Source organism: Typopeltis vanoorti, chromosome 17 (assembly GCF_054136105.1).
Source record: "Typopeltis vanoorti isolate ZY-2024b chromosome 17, IOZ_Tvanoo_1.0, whole genome shotgun sequence".
Classification (NCBI taxonomy): Eukaryota; Metazoa; Arthropoda; class Arachnida; order Uropygi; family Thelyphonidae; genus Typopeltis; species Typopeltis vanoorti.
The window spans coordinates 103,181,656-103,185,736 of NC_143565.1; the positions used below are offsets into that span (position 1 = coordinate 103,181,656).

The following is a 4,081-nucleotide window of genomic DNA, read 5'->3' on the forward strand; positions in this document are numbered from 1 at the left end:
CAATTTACCAGTTATATGGAAAATTACATGTTGTATGGAAATTTTTCCCTCACATCAGGCTAGTGTATCTCTTATTCAAATACCTGTAGAACATCTTCAACATAATATTTATTAAATAAATTATATATTTAAAGTAAACTACCTAATATAATTTATAAAAACAGTATGTAACTTAAATCTTGACTTACATTTCTATATTAATTTATGGTTAGGTTTTAAAAATAATTACGAAAACGTTTTAATTTTAGTACACCAATAAATTATTTATATCATGTTATCCTTATATCGTCAAGTTCGGTTTTTTTTCTTTAATCGCTCAGGTTTCCCTTCATAGGTCGTGATAATCTTTCGCCTTTTACTAAAGATTACCGTGGAGGGGAGCATTACAATGAGCCTATTGGCGAATTTTTGTGGTCCCACCGTTTGGTGGGACTTCTATTTTGAACTTAAGGAAAGAATTACACCAATATTGAACTTAAGGAAAGAATTACACCAATACCTGCATCCTGCAAAATTGTCACACTTATTATATACTTATATATATTATATATATTATATATATATATATATATATATATATATTATATATATTATATATATATATATATATATATATATATATTAGGAGTGTATTCCGCCACAAACGTTTATCTGCGTGTTACTTTATTCTTTATTATTTAACTATAATATATATTATTATATCATCGTTTATTTGTGTCTTGCGTCTCATAACTTTTCAGCACACCTAATGAAATCTTCTTCTTCCTAACATGCAATATAGGCCATGTGGCCTGTTCCGGTCTCATGCCATCTCTTTCTTGGTCTTCCGATTCTTCTTTTTCCACTTATTTTGTATCTGTATAATATTTTTGGTAGTCTGCTGTTGTCCATCCGATTTAAATGTTCTAGCCATTTTTGTTTATACTGTCTTATGTAGTAATTAATTGGTTTGATTTTTAGGGATTGTAAGATTTCTTCATTTGTTTTGTGGTCCCACTTGGTATATCCAGCTGTTTTTCTGAGGAACTTCATTTCTGCTGTTTGAATTCGTTTTTCATCTTTCCTTTTCATGGTCCATGTTTCGCTTCCGTATGTTGATTTTGACAAGACATTATATAGTCTGATTCTAGTGTGTTTTTGTACCAGGGATGGCTTAAATATATTATTTATTATGCCATTTACTTTGACAAAGTTCGATATTTTAGTGTCTATGTATTTTCCTTCTTCGTATGATAGATCGTATCTGAAAGTGTTTACTTGTTCTAGTATTTTATTATCTATCACCATTTTACTTCTTATTGGGTTTTCTCCTTTGAATGCAATTATTTTTGTTTTTTCTTTGAATATTGTCATATTATATTGCTTTGAGATATCTTTTAATGATATTTGTAAGTCTTCTTCTGATGTAGCTAATACTATTTGATCATCTGCTAATAGTAATGTATCTATCTTCATTTGCGGGGTCATTTGTATACAAAATGGGTTATGCTGTTTCCAGATTGTTAATATTTCATTTATATATATATATTGAAAAGCAGAGGTGAGAGGGTACATCCTTGTCGTACTCCTCTTGATATATCTTTCCATTCTGAGGTGTGTTCTAATTTAACTGCTATTTTATTTCCTGTATATATTTCTTGAATAGATTGTAAAAGTTGGTTTGGTATGTTTAAATTGGTTAATATTTTAAACAATTTTTGTCGACTAATTTTGTCAAAAGCTTTTTCATAATCAATAAACGCCACATGAGTTTCTTTTTGAAATTCTCTTCTCTTTTCTATTAATAATTTTAAAGTAAAATTGGATCTATGCAGGATCGGCCTTTTCGGGAGCCATTTTGTTCTTCTAGTAATTTGTTTTCTACAATGCTGCTTAGTTTCTCTTTTAATATTCCTGCATATATTTTATATCCTGTATTCAGCAGGCTAATTCCCCTATAATTATTGCAATTGTCTTTATTTCCTTTTTTATAGATTGGGATGACCAGTGCTTTTTTCCAAGAGTTAGGGGTTTTTCCGGACATCCAAACCATATAAAAAAATTTCAAAAGTCTTTCATTAAATTTTTCACAAATATAGTTCTATATTTATATTGTCTTCTCCTGGCGTTTTCCTATTTTTCATCTTCTTCATTATATTTTTCATTTCTAACATTGTGATATTTTCCATTAGGTCATTCTTTGTCTTATAAAATTTTAATTCATTGTTCTCATCTGTCCAGAGATTTTGGAAATAGGTCACCCATTTTTCTAAATCTATTGTTTGTATTTTTATCTTTGAAATGAAATCTAATAACATTTATGACATGTTATTAGATTTCATTATCAACCTTTTCAAGGATTTAGCCCAGAGTGGCCTGTTCTGGCCTTAGAAGTCATCGTTGAATTCCTTTAGAGGACATCCTGGTTTATTTTTCCAAATGGTTTGTAATTTAAGGCTTGTTTTGGTAATCTTTCTGTTTTCATTTTTTCAACATGTTCTATTTATGTTTATATATATTTTTAATTTTTCCTATTCCTGGTTTAATTCTTTCATAATTTCTTTGTATTAAATGTAGTTTCTGGAGGGAAAATTCAATGAATGGGGAAAATACTAATTTTTATTAAACTGACCTATTTCTTAATCAGTCATGTTACTTTATTTGTAATATTATATAATTTGACATTAAAATATTTATATTAAATTCTTTTTATTCTAATTCATGGTTCAATATTTCAAAATAATTACGTAAACGTTTTAATTTTGGTACACCAATAAATGATTTATATCGTGTTATATCTTATACCGTCAAGTTCGGGTTTGTTTCTTTAATCGCTCAGGTTTCCCTTCATAGGTCGTGATAATCTTTCGCCTTTTACTAAAGATTACCGTGGAGGGGAGCATTACAATGAGCCTATTGGCGAATTTTTGCGGTCCCACCGTTTGGTGGGACTTATTTTAAAAATAAAAATAGAATAATCTGCTACATCCGCTTTTCTTGTTTCGCGGATTTTGTGGATTTCCCAGCGCATACAGATAGGAGAGGGCTCTGAGAAGTTCTCGTAAAACGCCTACCGGATACCGGAGGTTTTACTTTAATTCCTTTGAGGTGATTATCACAACTTTTCAGCACGTATTCGTATTTATGACATGTTATTAGATTTCATTATCAACTTTTACAAGGATTTAGGCCAGAAGACGTCCAGAGTGGCCTGTTCTGCCTTAGAAGTCTAATTTCTTTAGAGCACGGATTCTCAACCTTAGTCTGTCAGCTGAAAAAGGTTGAGAATCCCTGCTTTAGAGAGCATTCTGGTTTCTTTTTCCAAATGGTTTGTAATTTAAGTTGTTTCGGTGATCGGTGATCTTTGTTTTCATTTTTTCAACATGTTCCATCTATTTATGTTTATATTTTTTTAATTTTTCCTATACTGATTCTTGGTTTAATTCTTTCATAATTTCTTTGTATTAGATGTAGTTTCTGGGGAAAAAAAAAAACTTCAGTGAATGCGGAAAATACTAATTTCTATTAAATTGACCCATTTCTTAATCAGTCATGCTACTTTATCATTTGTAATATATAATTTGACATTAAAATATTTATATTAAATTCTTTTTATTCTAATAATATATTCCATTAAAATATTTTGAGGTAAGGGTTCATTGTCATAATTCCCTTCGTCGGATTTTTATGAAAAATTTCCAGCAGAGTTCAGTGAAAAATAAATATTTTTAAGCAGGATTTCGGAGTTTAAGAAACACTATTTTAGACTACTTAATATTCAATTTACATACCACGTCACCTGCCTCACTAATAATAGTTTAGTCTGTCAACTGCATTATGTTCACTGGTTGTGTGAGATGAATAACTAGGGGAGGAAAACCCTGCTGCAATCAATCTAGTCTCTAACATTATTCAGGGTCGCCCTTAAGTCGTGAAGGGGTTTAAACACTTAAAAACTTTTTATTTATTAATTATTTTTATGCTTTTTTTTGTTATAATGAAATACAGAACCTGGAGTTTTTTAGTTAGTCACATTTTGAATCCCTTCGTGACTTAATTTGAATTATTGCTACATTTGCCATGTAACAAAGAACTGAAATAT

The 4,081-nt window shown here is 29.7% G+C and overlaps 2 non-coding genes across 2 annotated transcripts; both read left to right on the forward strand.

Annotated features, from left to right (window-relative positions):
• Nucleotides 1-312: 312 nt before the first annotated feature.
• LOC150097713 (U5 spliceosomal RNA) lies at nt 313-433 on the forward strand. The gene has a single exon (XR_016549759.1). It is a non-coding gene; the product is annotated as a U5 spliceosomal RNA (small nuclear RNA).
• A 2,377-nt stretch (nt 434-2,810) lies between these two features.
• LOC150097714 (U5 spliceosomal RNA) lies at nt 2,811-2,931 on the forward strand. The gene has a single exon (XR_016549763.1). It is a non-coding gene; the product is annotated as a U5 spliceosomal RNA (small nuclear RNA).
• Nucleotides 2,932-4,081: the final 1,150 nt, after the last annotated feature.